A 17,293-nucleotide genomic window follows, 5' to 3' on the forward strand; every position below is an offset into this window, starting at 1 on the left:
CATCACACGTAGTTTTTGTTTTTCTGTGCACCTATCCTCATGCACATACAGAGAAAAACAAAGTGGAAAAAGCTTAGATGTAAAATATTATTTAAAACTTGATAGAAAATTGAAAAAATTTGGCTAATTAACGTTGCTCATAGTTAAAGCTCTTAGCCTTGGTGAAGTTAAATTAAGAAATATTGTAAAGAAATTTGTTAGTAGTTTGGCAATTCTTTTTTAATATAGTTCAGCATAAAGCCAGATTTAGCATGAAGGCAAATATCACCTAAATGTTTGCATTGCCTCATACAATATTTGCTATTCTGCATAGTTAGTACTAGCACTAACCTTCTCACTGCTCATGTACCTGAAGTTAATTGTTTAATTGCACAAAATGTATACTAGTATTGGTATTGGTAGATTTAAAAACATTAATTTGTATATCAGGAACAAAATATTTATCATGTGTGTTTTTATTTATTTAATTTATTTAAGGTTCTGGGTAACACTGTAGCCTCCAAAGTAAACTGAGTAGGAGGAAATTTGGAGTTTCGTTTTTTGTTTATTTAATTTTGCTCTTAATTTTCATTCATTTACTCTTTGTTCTACTTTGGGTTTGGCATATACACACACACACACACACACACACAAACACATAAAACCATCGATGCTTTTACATTACTAATGGAAAGCTTTTGTTTGTTTCTATGAATAGTTATTCTATGCATTTCTAGCAATTTATGATTTCCTCTATTTATCTACAGTTCATAAGCTATCTTTGTGAAGCACCCAATAATTGATACAGCACACCAGCCATTAATAATTGGATTGGTTTTGCTTATGTCTGATAATCCAGAGAGCTTTAAGAGATTTAAGATTCCTAGAAAAAATAAATAAAATACTTATTTTAATGAGTTATGAATAGAAATAATGTTTTTATCTTGTTATTTGGAAAAGTAGGTGAGAATAGAAATGTTTAAATCATGCTTGTTTCAAAGGAAATTCAATTCAATGAATACTTTGAAGTGGCTTTAGATCTTTTCCTTTAGGTAATGAAGAAAAACTGATATGAACACAACATTTTAATGTTCAGAAAAGATTGACTTTGTCCTTAAGAAATTATATTGGTTGGTAGTTCTCTAAAATTACTTTAGCTGTATCCACTATTATTAAAATTAAGTGACATTCACTTGGATTATATAGCATTTTTTTAAAAAACTGAGACTGTCTAGTGATTTTTGATCCCAAGCCATTTATTACTGATGGGCCTTCATGCAAGTACTGGAAAACAAAATATGTACAATTTTGAACAGTTTTGAAGATTTTAGTGCTGAAAGTTACCTAATCCGTTGTTAATAGTGTATCTAGCAACCAATCTTGGAAATGTGTGATGATGCTCTTTTAAATAGCTGAAAAAAAAAGTGTTTGTTTTTACTTTGCTCTTTGTTATATAGTATAAAAGGATACTTTTTATTCTCATATTTGATTTCCAAAACTGATATTTACGTTTATCATTTTTGTGAATGATGGAGAGAAAAGTTAATTGTTTTACTTTGATAAGTTTGCCATGAGACCTATTACATCTGTGATAATTTGGTCATATTTCTATCACTAGAAAGCTAGCAACTAGAAATATGTGATGAGTAACCTAATTCCTTCAATACAGGCATGCGAAGTGCTGCAGGCAGTAACTTCTGGACACCAAATCACAATGTTTTAACTTGTGACATGTTAGAGAGAAATTATAGGACTTTCTGCAGTACAAATTTCCTATCAGCTAATCCTTATGCTATTAAGTTAGAGGGCTTTGACTCCTGGGTCTAAAAAAGGCACTAACTTCTGCTAAATCTTGAGCATTGAGACTTGTCAATGCCTCATCTTCAGACCAAGGAGAAGATGACAATCAAAATGAACTGTTTTTGTAAAACACAGGGCCAGAATTTAAATTATTCAATCCCTATAGGCCCAGGGACCTCCACAGAAGAGGCAGACGTGAGATTTTAAGAGCCAATTTTAAGGGATAAAATTAGTAAAATAATAAAAAATTATAAAAGGATATAAAAGGTTTATGGAAATCTTAAATTAGATTTGTTCATAAGGTTTTATTAAAATGAGCTCTAACTTTAATTTGAGATTCTTGAAATTTTGATATGTCTTAGTATATGTTATCAGTAATGATTATGATGTTAAATTATTTTATATCACATAAACAACTACATTTTCTTGTCAACTATGTCTTTCCCTATGGCTGTCCTAAGACTTTTGTCATCCACAATTGTTTTGCTTTCATTCTTCTCAAAAAGCAGCCTATAATCAGCTACAATCCAGGGCTTGCTTCTTCAGGGGAGTTCATGAAATATACTCTCAAATGCAGATTTCTGAAAACCTTGAAGATTATGCCACAGGACTACACAGAAAACTTCCAGGACTCTAGTGGAAAGGCTTACATGTTCATAAAGCTAGATAACCCAATGTGAAGTAGAGCAGGAGTTGATTGCATGAACTATGCCAATGGAGGACAGAAATATATTCATGGCTTTTTTTTTGTTTGACACATTGCTGTTTTTTTATTTTTTTTTCAGAGTCTGGATAACTTTTTTATTTTCTTTTGAGTTATATCTGGCCTTTAACAATTGAGTAGTGAATACTCTTGTAAAAAGAATTTAAGAAATATTCCTCTCCCTCTGCCTAATTTTTCCAGAATTTGTAAATTATTTATGAATATTCTTAATTCATGGCAATGTGATTGTTTGCATAAGTTCAAAAAGAATCTGTCTTCATTTATTATGGGACACAGTTGAACAAAGTGGTCATTTTCCCAGGGCTGTGGCTTAAATGGCCTTGTGAGAGGTTCCAGCCAAGCTAATTTAGGACAGCCTATATGGACAATGATTCTTGCTGTACTTTGTGTGGGTAATCAGGTCAAGTATAGTGGGACTGAAGCTTATTTTACAGATAGGTTGGCCCTACTGTGATTTATCTTTGGTGGAAGTGATGGACTAGAGTAAGATTGTGTTTCAGTACAGAACTATAGTATTAAATTAACTTTTGTTTCCTGGGTGGCCACATCATCACCCATGGTATGCAGCTACCCACAATGCCCCTCCTCAGCATGAAACAGCAAGAGAGATCCATGACCAAATTTCCCAAGATTAAAGAATTGATAAGTAGAAAGTGGGGGACAGAAACTGACCCAGTTGTCCCATAGATCTGATGTTTATAGTTTCTTTTGAATAAACATTGAAGTTGACCCACCCAGTCTTAACATTTAATAAAGTTATATTTATCTTATCTAAGTTCCTTTCTCTGGAAGCCTACCATCAGTTCTCCCAGATAAGAGCAAAGAGCTGAAACTCACCAGATCCTCTCATCAGGACAATTAGATGCTAGATCTCTCACCCATGAAAACAGCCTAAGCAACCACCTGCTTCCTAGTGACCAACTCCTCTTCCTTACCCTTCCCTAATTCTTGCTTTCCTGCATGTAGCGCCATTTCTTCCTTGCTATATAAACCTCTAATTTTAGTTGGTCAGGGTGAAGGATATGAGATTAATCTCCCATTTCCTTGTCTGCAGCACCCAGTTAAAGCATTCCCTGGCAGTACTTGTCTCAGTGATTGACTTTCTCTGTGGTGAGCATCAGGACTTAGTCTGAACCCCCTGTGTTTGGGTAACAAAATTATCAATGATTTCTAAAACATTTATAGGAAACCCAAATAAAGCAGCAAATTATCAATGGATAATTCATTTTAAGAAGGGATGAGGAAATGTTGAATATGAAGCCTGCAGCCACAGACCATCCACAATTTCTGAGGAAAGAAATAATTTTGTTGGTGCTCTAGTTGAAGATCAATAACAGCAGAAACAATACCCAACGCCATAGACATCTCAGCTGTTTCAGATTACACAATTCTGACTAGAAGATTAAAAGTGAGTGAACTTTGCACTCATGGGTGCCAACATGGTTGCATGCACATTAGCTGCAAACAAGAGCAGAGCTTTCAATGGAAAATTAAAACAAGTGGGATCAAGATTCTGAAGCATTTCTTTGAAGAATTGTAACTGGAGATGAAGCAGGGCTTTACCAGTTTGATCTTGAATACAAAGCGCAATCAAAGCAATGGCTACCAAGAGGCATTTTGCTGGTTAACTTTCTGGAGGACAAAAGAACAATATTGAGAGCATGTTGAGAAAGTTAGCCAAAGCTTTAGTGGAAAAATGCCTGAGAAAACTCACAGAGCCTTTCTCCACCACACCAATGCTCCTGCTCATTCCTTTCATCAAACAAGGGTAATTGTGTGAGAGTTCAGATGGGATGTTATTAGTTATCCACCTTAAAGTCCTGATTTGGCACATTCTGACTTCTGTTTGTTTCCTAATCTTAAAAATAATGTAATAGGAACCAATTTTTCTTCAGGGAATAATATATAAAAGTCTGCATTGACATGGTTGCATTAGAAGGTGGACTAAATAGTTTGTCTCATTGCTTACAAAATTGTTTGGAACATAATGGAGCTTAGTTTGATAAATACATTTTATATACCTTTATTTTTATCTTTTAATCTCATTTTCTCCCACAAACTCTTGGAAGTCCATTTGAATTTTCATAGCACTTTGTGGAATGTCAAAAAATGTTGTGTTATGAAATACATAGAGTAGGGAAAGAGGCAAATAAATAATGAAGAAGAAGGGATGAAGCGTAATGTGAAATAAAAATAAAATATGTATACAGAGATTTGAAGGAAATGAAGGTGTGAAGCAAGCAGATATGTGGGAGAAGGGTGTCCTAGGTTGAGAAAAGTGTTAAGTTGAAAGCCTTTAGTCTGGCATACGTCTGGTGTCTGGGCAACCAAGATGTGGCCAGTGCAGCTGGATGGAGGAAGTTGGAGAATAATGCATGGGGTTAAGGGAAATTAGATCCGATGATCCAGGATCTTGTATGCCATAGTGGAGATTTAAGTTTTACTCTATGATAATGGCTAGGCGCTGGTGACTTTGGAGCAAAGTAGTGATGTGCTCACTCATGTTTTTCACTGAAACCTTCTGTCTGCTTTCTTTAGAATAGGCTATGTAAACAAGAGTGATTTTAGACAGTTCTATTAGGTAACACGGGATGAGTGTGGCTTGGAACAACATGAAGGTTGGGAGAAGTGGGGATAGTTATACGTTTTGTACCTATTTATATTACGATTATATTTATTTAACTATTTTTGTCTATTGTACCAGGGGAATTTAAAAGTCTGTTTTCATTCGTCTTTTCAATCACATTCTGTACTGGGACATCTGATTCAATATATGTGACCAATTAATTGTTATTAAATTAAAGTGATTATTTCTAAATAAACACTGATATAGAAGCTGCATAATTATTCAAATTATATGTCCAGTTGTGAAGCATTTTTTGTTTATTTATTATGCACTTAAGTACATGGCTATATAGTAGGATACTAAAAAAAGAAGATTTTGAATCTGTGAAGACTGGAAATTTGTCTTAAATAGTGAAGCACCTGCTTTGTTAAAAATTTCTTATAAAACTTGCTAAAATATAAGGAACATATATGATGTTTATAGTTTCTTTTGAATAAATACTGAAATTGACTCTCAGTCTTAGCACTATTTTAACTTTAATTTATAAAATTATATTTCTTTTTGAGTAGAAAACAGTTATACAGATAATATGGTCCCTTTTACTGAAGCAAACAAGTGGGATCTGTTATGCATCATAAATCATTTTGGGTCTCACAAGTAGTAAGTTGCAGTTTTAGGTGCAGAACCTGGGGCCCTGTATTACTCAGGGTTCTCTTAGAGGGACAGAACTAATAGGAGATATATATATATATACATATCTCTCTCCTACATCTATCTATTCAGATTACACAATTCTGACTAGAAGATTAAAGGTGAGTGAACTTTGCACTCATGAGTGCCAAAATGGTTGCATGCACATTAGCTACAAACAAAAGCAGAGCTTTCAATGAAAATTTAAAATAAGTAGGATCATGATCTATCTATCTATCATCTATCTATCTATCTATCTATCTATCTATCTATCTATCTATCTATCTATATCTATCTATCTATCTATCCATCTATCCATCTATATATATATATATATATTACACACATATAAAGGGGAGTTTATTAAGTATTAACTTACACAATCATAATGTCTCACAATAGGCTGTCTGCAAGCTGAGGAGCAAGGAGAGCCAGTCCGAGTCCCAAAACGGAAGAACCTGGAGTCCAATGTTTGAGGGCAGGAAGCATCCAGTATGAGAGACAGATGTAGGCTGGGAGGCTAGGCCTACCTCGCCTCTTCATGTTTTTCTGCCTGCTTTATATTCTAGCTCCACTGGCAGCTGACTAGATTGTGCCCACAAGATTAAGGATGGGTATGCCTTTCCCACCCCACTTACTCAAATGTCGATCTCTTTTGGCAACACTCTCAGAGACACACCCAGGATCACTAGTTTGTATCTTTCAATCCAATCAAGTTGACACTCACTATTAACCATCACAGACCCCCATCTCATTTCTTTCTGGAACATCTTTCCCTATGAACTTCCTTATCCACTTTTTGTAAAATCGGCTGTGTTGTAAAATAATGAACCTTAAAAGAAAGAACCATTATTCTGTGCATTTAAAAAATGTTTCTCATAGGTACAAAATTTCTATAAGATTGATATCAGATAGACTAATGTTAAACTGTACAAACATTTACTAAGCATTGTTTACTAAATTCCTACTTGAATTATTTTCCTTGATGGAAAAATAAAACTAGTAAAATTAAAACATAGAAAATGACAAGGTATTCCATGTGATGAATATAAAACCATAACAAACTTACACAAATATATTCATGGACAACTATACGTATACAGAAAATAAGCTTACCAAATCCCAATGAATTTAAAAATCATTTAAGCATTATAAATGATGCTTCAATTTAGTACTTTATTTTTTCAGAATATTTTTACATGGGATAACTCATTTAAATCTAAGAATAACCTTGTGATATGAAAATGCATTAATACCTCATAACACAAATAATAAAATTGAGTGTAGGCCCTGAGATATTTTTACCAATACTTGATTTTTAAAACTTTTTTTTGAAAAAACAGCAACTAATAAATTCTAATAAAATTATTTTACAATGCATTTTTCATAATTAAGTGGGTATCTCAAAAAACATAAAAAATAAGTTCAGGGTTAGTTGCATAAACTATGTTTTCTGGTATGATCTTGATTCTGCCTAAAGAAAAGACCACCTCCTAAGAGACAGAGAAAACAAAAAAACCTAAAGAAGCCGCCATACTTGGAGGTTGGTTTGTCTGTAGTCTACAAATTCGTTTTTATATTTTTTAGTACATAAACAAAAGTTTAGTCTATATATATATAGATGAGTGCGCACATATACACGTAGAGAGAGATAATAAATATAAATATATCTATCTCTCTGTCTACCTAATTTCCACAACACTTTATATAATATTTCTGCATTCTAGGTAGAGTAGGTGAAAATGAGCAAATAAGAGCACTTGGGCAGGAAAAAAATATAGTATTTTGTAACATACTGAAATAACATTTTAAAACGTATTCTTCTAATTTTTATATATATGGGATTTTGGAGTGGTTAGGAAACATTAAAAAAACTAGCAGTAAAAGTACTCAAAACAAGTTAGAGCAATCATTTACTCACTAGAATGTGCTAATTAGAGATTTATTATCATGTAAAAAGATTTCACAAATTAAAAGGTTATCACAGAAAAAAAAACACTATGATACTGTTAAATTTCAGAATTGTAATTACCTTTAAATATTCCTTGGCAGAAATACAACTTAATAATACTGTTGTAACTAAAATATACTATAGAAAATACAGATGCTTTCTGATTCAATCCTGTTTTCTTGTTAGTTTATAAATAACATTCATTTATTGCATTTATTTAAATGTGTCTTTAAAAAATAATCCAGGATGTTATTCCTTCTTTACAGAATAAAACAAAAATAAAATCTGTGTTATATCTAAATTTCAGAAATAATATATCAAATTGATAATGATTAAAAATTATGTTGAAAAATCACCAGGTGTTCTTTTGTAATCTGAACAATGATACAGTTGAGAGCAAATTTGATACTATCTTATTTCTGTAAAAAGGCGTTTCTTTGTGACTTTAAAACTGCTACTTCTCTGCTGATGACAGATCTACACAAATCACAGAAGTTGGTACTACATAGTTGGGATAAAACCTTGACAGGGCCCCAGTGAGAAAGCACATCATCAGGCTCCTAATGATGCTAATGTAAACTGCCAAAAGCTGTCACTCTAACAGTTATGACAGGCCCAAAGCAGAGAGCGGGGAATAACGACACATTCTGAAAGCTGACAAAGGAAAACAAATGCCTTATGTATATGGATATAAGAAAGCAAACAGTTGAATCTTCAAAGGGAGATGCCTTTATACCTTGCTATCAAGTAGGCTTGTCTGTGACACTTTGAAGCTAATATGGACAAGATCTATGTTATCTGCAGATCCAGCCTACCTTAGCATGACCATTCAATAAAACCTGAAATGATCGCTGCATGCATTTAGCAAAACACACTCCATCAAACTCAAATGTGAAGTGACAGATCCTGAGAGAATGGAACTTGGATTCCCCTCAGTATAAGATTTTTTAATGCTTCTCCACAGTTTCCTGGATCAATGTAATTCTATATGGAATTTGAAGGAAATGACAGAAGTAATGGTTGCTTTTCGTGAAACAAGAGCTCTCATTTTTCTCCCCTGCTAATGCTGTAGTGTGCATGAGCATATGTTGTACTTGAGGGATTTCATTTGCAGAACTTTCTTTTACATACTTGGGGGAATAATCAGTTAAAGAAAATGTTACTTAAATGAGTCTTTCAAAAATGTGTGTGTGTGTATTCTTGCAGGTGTATAATTATTGACAAAGATATTATGGGTAACTCCAGAATTTTGCTTCAACATCTGCTCCACATGAGTGAAACTAGAGCAGAAAGATTAATTGATTCATTCAGGAGCACACCTGAACCTTGAGTTTAACCTCAGGAGACTAAGTCTCTGATCTATTGCCCAGTCAGTTGAGCCATTCAGAGAACCAAAATAATATATCTTCTGTTGGTATTAGGACAAAAATTATACAATGTCGTAATTCAGGCATCACATGATTATATTTAAATTTGTGACCACTGTATAAGAATCAATGATGCAGTCCTTGTCTAGAAAGGATTTGCATTTGCTAAGTGCATTTTATTTTCAGAAAATGTGCAGGAATAGCATTAACAGAAATCAATCTCCCATGTTTCCTTATAGATAAAAGCACAGGTTATGGAAGTGAAATTTTTTGTACATTTAATTGTTAGTGTGGCTACACCCTGACCAATAGAAATTACTTGTGGGTATAAAAGGATTATTTATTCTTGACACAGTCTTTTCATTTTCTCTTGAGGCTTGTGGCATTGGTGAAAAAGACAACTATGCTTTCAGAGCTCAGCCAAAGCATTCCTTCATTCCACAGAACCCAGTACATGTTAGTGGAAAGTAAAGACTTCCATCATCCTAGTGCGAGCTAGATTTATGCAAGTGACTTTGAAATTAATGAAAATCTCCTAGGCTATCTAGTCCCCTGGGAGGATATGAGAGGAGAGCAGTAGATGGCAATTGGACATTTATCAAGCTTATCTTCCTATTTGCTACTGAATTTCTGTGAGACCTTGGGAACACAAATTACAGGATTCATTTTAGTGATGTTTTTCACTCATTGGGACAGAAGGGTGACAATGTAATATTATAACATGATAAATAATAAAAATTATTTGATGTTAATGCCATAAAGGATATTGGAAGCAGATTCTTAACATACAAAATAAAAAAATGCATGTTATAGAGCATCATATTAATGCAGCAAGAACATCACAACTTTATTCAAAGATGCAAACACTATTCATAATCTACTATTATTATATATAAGTTGCTGTGGCAAATTGAGTTAGTGTGATCAGTTCAACAGCTTTAAAAATATGATATGCACTTGCAGCCATCCAGACTTAATTATTCCCTTTCAAATGACGTTTTCCTGGAGTTCATTTACAAATAATGTTAGGTGTTAGACAGCAGAAGCACACTATATTATTATAATAATACATCTTGACATCTTATTTAGTATATTAAAAAGGTATAAAATATTACAAAATTATTAAAGAGCAGCAGTGAGGAAATGTTATCTGGAAATATAGTAATAATTGAAAGTCAGTGACTTAAATTTCACTTATTTAAAGAATAAAACCTACGTGTAACACTATAATATGCTTATTATAAATAGGCACAAAATTAAAAGAATTATCGGAAGAGAAAATGATCACATATTCTAACTCTCCAGTGATTTCCAAAGTTATTTTTTGGTATAAATCTACTCAGACATTATTTTTTACATGTACCTGTTGAGTTTTTTTCAGTTTCAATCATAAGATGTATAACTTTGTCTATTTTGCCTTCATTAAAATCATACTTTTCAGAAGTAACAAATGACATCTCATATGTTATTTTGAGTATGAGGCATGAACTATATAGAAACAATTTAGGACATGTCATTAATAAATTATTCACCTTAAAAATGAGAACCTACATTTACTTCAAAAACAAAGCTCTAAGCATTTGCAAAATTTGGCTTAGGCAATTACCTCAACCTCTCCTCTCCCAAACTCTACTGATATTACAAGTAGCATGTATGGATTATCTCTCTCTTTCCTTCAGAGGAATCACTGGCAGCTGGTGTATACAATTCCAGCAGACATGCCAGTTTCCTCCTGAAAGAGTAAAGTTTCCTGAACGTGGATCTTTGTCCTGAAACACCCACACAAATACATCCTGAGTTGGTTGGGAGTTTGAAGTATTTTGGACATCATTTAGATATTTTCACTTCTGCTTCTTCCTTCTCTATGAAGTTTTAACACTAGAGATTTATCAAAAGCAATTAAATGCACCATGTTTTTTCTTAGAGGTGTCTTGTCTTCCACATTGCACAGAGATAGATCATGATCTTTTGTCAGCCCAGAGATGTGTCTTTTCCAGGAGTGGTCTAAAAAGAGAGAGAACTCTGTGGTGGTGTACTTTCTCGGGGGATACTATTTATTGGGTGGAGGAGGGGGTGAATTACAAATCTGAGAAACATGATATTCACCATGGCTTTATGCTTCTATCAAACTGCCCCCATTACCTTCATCAGCACCCATCCCCCAACACCACTATCACTCTGGGCACATTCCTCCTTTATTTTTTCGCATTCCTGCCTTCCTTCCACTGCTACCTGTCCTACTGAGCCAACCCTAAACATTTTGTCCTCACAGTTGTTCCTCATCTTTCCCATACAGGGTTCTGTATGACAGAAGGGCTGTTCTGCTTTTTTTGTCAACTGTCTTTTGTAAGCATTTGGATAACAACAGGTATCAAAGAGAGATAAGATGAAGGAAGGAAGGAAGAAGCTAAGCTACTTTTCTTTCTCCCTTGTCTTGCGTGGTGTGTCCAACAATGGACATGTATTTTTCTTGCCTCAAACACCCACAAACAGGCTTCCTGCTTTCAGCTTCTTCCTGGTGACCCTTTGACCAGGCTCTTTGGCTCCAATGCCATTGCCTCTTTGCTTTGTGTTATTATTTTTTTTCTAGGCTATGTATAGTGGTGATAACCTGCTGTTACTAATCTATGTATTTCTCACTAATCTCCAATCATCTTCTTTGCATCTTTTATTGTTTGTTACCTGTTTCCTGTATTAATTTACTTTGATCTCAAGTATTCACAGAGGTGTATGTATGCTGGTATGACACTTACTCTTTTTTTTTTTTTTTTTTTTTGAGACGTTGTCTTGCTCTGTTGCCCAGGCTGGAGTGCAGTGGCACTATCTCGGCTCACTGCAAGCTCCGCCTCTCGGGCTCACGCCATTCTCCTGCCTCAGCCTCCCAAGTAACTGGGACTACAGGCGCCTGCCACCATGCCAGTCTAATTTTTTGTATTCTTAGTAGAGACGGGGTTTCACCGTGTTAGCCAAGATGGTCTCGATCTCCTGATCTTGTGATCCACCCGTCTCGGCCTCCCAAAGTGCTGGGATTACAGGTGTGAGCCACCGCGCCCAGCCGACCCTTACTCTTATGTGTAGAACTTTATCTCAGCAGTGGTTGAAGAAAAATACCTCTCATGATGTGGTTCCAGGAGTGAGCTTATCACCTGTTTGCATATGAACACAATCATGAAGACCCTGCAGTTGGAAAATGGAAGAACTGTAATCTGTGTCATGCAATGACATCAATTTAACCTAAATAATTTTCTATAGATACTTGAAATGAAGGGCTGGTCAAAGTCAAAGGTTTGGAAAATCAAGCTGTTGTTATATTCAACTCTTATGGAAATAAGGATAATTACAGGAAAAAAAGGGGCATGCTGCCCACTTCTGAAGGTAAAGAAGGGCTGACAAAAAAGAGGTTCACTTATGTCTATAAACTTTCAGTTAAAAGCAGGCTTAGGGTATATAACTTTAAAAGAGTTTATTATGTTCCATAGCTTCAGGGCAGATGTGGCTAAGGATCAGAACAAAAATTTAAATCTTCAGAAGCATAAATTACAAGTTGACTGTACAGCAGTATCAGCTAAGCATTACATTAATGCCTTTGTTTAGGGTATGAGTGAAGAAGTACCACAACTCTGAGATTTGACATTTGTGTGCACTTGAGCAGAGCTAACCACCAGAGTTCACCCATTTTTCATAATATTGGCACAAACTCCAACTTCATTGTTAGAAAGGTAGACTTCCCTCAAACAGATATTATTTTATTATGCCACCTGATTCAGTTTGTGCATTCCTAGTCTTTTCAAACCTGCTCCACAATCTCCATCTGCCTTCAAGGTGATAACAGTACTTATTTCCCAATGTGCTCCCAATAGAGAATTAATTCTAGGAGGATACAGTATATATGCCAAAGGAATCAAAAAATGGAATTTATTTTTATCTGTACATATCTGGAAAACAATAATGGTACTAGATTCACAGAGTCATCCAAAAAGAACAAAATTTAATTTTGGATGAAGTCGAATTTACTATAATGTTTAACTAAACTTCATTCTGGATTTAAGTGCTAGAGAAGTTGAAATTTGATCTGTTTGCTAATTTGGCTGTTGAAGCCTAGATTCAAAGCTTGTATTCATGAGGTAAAAAATGCCAGCCCTTCCTCTGTATAATGTAGTGGAAGACATTTGGATTCTAGAGGGAAAGTAATCCTGCAGTAGATCTGGTAAGTGCAATTCTCTCATTTTCCCTCATCAGTGTATCTCCAGAGTGCCCAGAAGACAGTACCTTTACAAAGGAATTGAAAAATGTACGGTGAGAATACCAGTATTTTAAAAGCTCTGTGGCAGCTGTCATCTCTGTGCTCAGGATAATAATGAAATTGAGTTATCGTAAAATTGAGGTCCTTTTTAATAATGGGATTCTGAAGAGTGGGAAACTGGGGTTTAAGTGTGTGAGATAGTCTAACTTCAATTACCATAATAGGTAATCATATTGGAGTGGTCATCAGAATGCTTTGGCACCCAAGGTTTTGTGGTGTTAGTTAAAAGAACTCAAAGTCATAGATGTGCAGCCTACTGATGTATTCATAAATCAGCCTACTTATGTATTAATCAATATAATATGAAAAGATTTGTTTGGTGTTTGGTGTTTGGTGAACAGAAACCCCACTTGTGTCACCACAAGAGGAGTAACAATTTTTCTCCCAGTTCTCAAACACCAAAGTCAATTCATAGACTGGGTTTCTAACTGTCTTAAGTCTTGGCTTTAGCACTGTTAATCCCATATCTTGTGAAACCTTCCAGTCCTAGGCAAATTAGACCATTGGTCACTCCATCACAGATCTGAAGTCCCTTGATTAAAATTCAGCCTGAGTCCCTTGAGGAAGGACACTGCAATTAGAATATATTGAAATCTTTCTTTAGTTTTCCTCCCAAAGAAACTTGTCTTCCGACAAGCAGGCAATGGGAGAAAAGTAACACTCACTCAAAAATTTAAAAATGTTATGCTGACTTTGATTTTATGTGATTTCTAGCAACCTGCAATTCTGCTTTTACTCAAACATCCGAGTAAAGAATTAAAGAGCTCAAGTAATAAATGCAGATTTGCTGCAAAGTCATTCAAGATAAAACCAGTTGGAGTATTCCTAGTCAGCAACCAGCAGACTCTCTGCCCAGAATAGCTCTCTCACCTATGGTGCGAAGTCCAGAAAAATAGGAAAGACCAAGTGAAACCCCATGGAAATAAATGTCTTTATCATTTTATTTAAAAAATGTCGCACTTCTTAGAGAATCATGGTTTTTAAATCTGCCATCAAGATTTGAAAATAGATTTCATTCCTATTACACACACTTTTAATTCACCTGTTTGGTTGTCATAAAAAATCATGTACATGTTGAAAATGATATGGATCATTGAAAATGTAATTAGTGACTCCAACTGCAGCTGCTGCAACAGATATGGTGTTAAACACATGTTTTGCCTTGAATTAAACACATGTCTTGCCTTGAAATACCCCTATTGGCCTGGAAACATATTTTTCCCCATGCCAGTCACCAAGGATGATCTAAGCAGTTTGCCTTCACGTGGGAGAGTTAGTAAATACAATTTCACTATCTTCTCTCAGGGCTAGGTCAACTCTTCTCTTAGTATTAAAGTTAGGTCTCTAGGACTTTGGTCCTGTAGGCATCCCACCGATCATAATTTGCTCAGCCTAACAGTATTCAGATTTTCCCTGGTGAGCAGGTCAGGGAAAGCACCCCAGATGTGCTGGTTAGATGTATATTTGACAAAGGAAGAAAAATATTGCAAAATTCAGGGACTTTCCATTTTAATAAATATGTTGGGGAGAAGATGGTCTGGGGGAATAACAGTATCTCACCACTAAAATGAGAAAAGTTGTCTTATTTTGAACCTATGCTGACAAAACATACAACACTTATGGCTTCTTAGATTGCAGAGGCAACCTATACCATAAAACTTGTGCATCGTCACCATATTATTTTACCAAATAAACTTGGAGGCTTCTGCTAGTTTTGAGTGGAATCTAAAGAGAAGAAAAGGTTCTGCATCAAGTCTAGGATGTTATCAAAAGCCATATTGTATGTTAAGCCTTGGACACACCAGATTTGATGAAGCTCAGAATGTACATGAGTTAATGCAGATCTTGTATCAAACTTCTGAAAAGACACAATGGAAGTTACACAATCATGTTTTACTTTTCAATCAGTTCAAAATTTATTTTCTGATTTGCATATACACATTTGTGTTTAATTCATGGATTATTTGGAAGTATATTAATTAATTTACAAACATATGAGAGTTTTCCAGTTATATTTTTCTTATTGATTTATAACCTAATGCCAGTGGGGGTCAGGGAATATTTTATGCATAATTTTAATAGTTTTCATTTTCTTGATATGTTTTTATGATCCAGCATATTATCTAAACTTGTAAATATTAAATGTGTATTTGAGGAAAATGTGTATTTTGCAATTATTGAGTGCGATTTTTCTGTACAAGTCTTTTAGTGTTAAGTCTGTAAATCTTGTTGCAAATCTTTCAAATCTTATTTTTTATCATTGTAATATGTCTTTATTTCTAGTAATAATTTTTTCTTTGAAATCTACTTACTCCAAAATTAAGTAATTTTGCATAGTTTTGCATAATTAACTACTTATTTATTATAAAACTTTAAAAAATATTATTGTTTTTTGTCCTTGCGATAGTTTACTGAGAATGATGTTTTCCAGTTTCATCCATGTCCCTACAAAGGACATGAACTCATCATTTTTTATGGCTGCATAGTATTCCATGGTATATATGTGCCACATTTTCTTGGGAAATTGAACAATGAGAACTCATGGACACAGGAAGGGGAGCATCACACTCCAGGGACTGTTGTGGGGGGGGGGGAAGGGGGAGGGACAGCATTAGGAGATATACCTAATGCTAAATGATGAGTTAATGGGTGCAGCAAAACAACATGGCACATGGATACATATGTAACAAACCTGCACATTGTGCACATGTACCCTAAAACCTAAAGTATAATAATAAAAAAAAATACTATTGTTTGCATAGTGTATCTTTTTACATTATTTTCTGACAACTTTTCTATATCTTTATATTTAAGGATTTATATCTACTTTTAGATAGCCTTTTTCTTTTTCAATCTGGCAACCTTTTCTTTTTAACAGTAAGATTTAGTCTAATTATGGTTAATATAATTACTGATCTATTTGGGTTTAAACATATTATCTTACTCTGTTTTCTTTTTCTTCACTTCTGCCTCATTCTTTCTTGTATCCATTTTTAACCTTTGGAATTTTTTTTAGGTTATTCTATTTCTTTTTTTTAATGGAGAACTGTCAGTAACTTTATTTATTTTTATTTTATTTATTTTTTATTTATTTTTTTGAGACGGAGTCTCGCTCCGTCACCCAGGCTGGAGTGCAGTGGCGCAATCTCGGCTCACTGCAAGCTCCACCTCCTGGGTTCCCACCATTCTCCTGCCTCAGCCTCTCCGAGTAGCTGGGACTACAGGCGCCCGCCACCACGCCCGGCTAACATTTTTGTATTTTTAGTAGAGACAGGGTTTCACCGTGGCCTCGATCTGCTGACCTCGTGATCCGCCTGCCTCGGCCTCCCAAAGTGCTGGGATTACAAGCGTGAGCCACCACGCCTGGCCAACAGTAACTTTAATATATGTAAATATCTCAATTGGATAATTCAGGCACAAAAATATATTGTAGCTTGGTGCTTATTAAATTTATGTTTTACGCATTTCCATTGCAGGAGTTAATATGTTTCTTGGTTTCTTTTTTTTTATATTATTATACTTTAAGTTTTAGGGTACATGTGCACTATGTGCAGGTTAGTTACATATGTATACATGTGCCGTGTTGGTATGCTGCACCCATTAACTCATCATTTAACGTTAGGTATATTTCCTAATGCTATCCCTCCCCCCTACCCCCACCCCACAACAAGCCCGGGTGTGTGATGTTCCCCTTTCTGTGTCCATGTGTTCTCATTGTTCAATTCCCACCTATGAGTGAGAACATGCGGTGTTTGGTTTTTTGTCCTTGTGATAATTTGCTGAGAATGATGGTTTCCGGCTTCATCCATGTCCCTAAAAACAACATGAACTCATCATTTTTTATGGCTGCATAGTATTCCATGGTGTATATGTGCCACATTTTCTTAATCCAGTCTATCATTGTTGGACATTT

This window comes from Hylobates moloch, unplaced genomic scaffold (genome assembly GCF_009828535.3).
Source record: "Hylobates moloch isolate HMO894 unplaced genomic scaffold, HMol_V3 SCAFFOLD_5, whole genome shotgun sequence".
Taxonomy (NCBI): Eukaryota; Metazoa; Chordata; class Mammalia; order Primates; family Hylobatidae; genus Hylobates; species Hylobates moloch.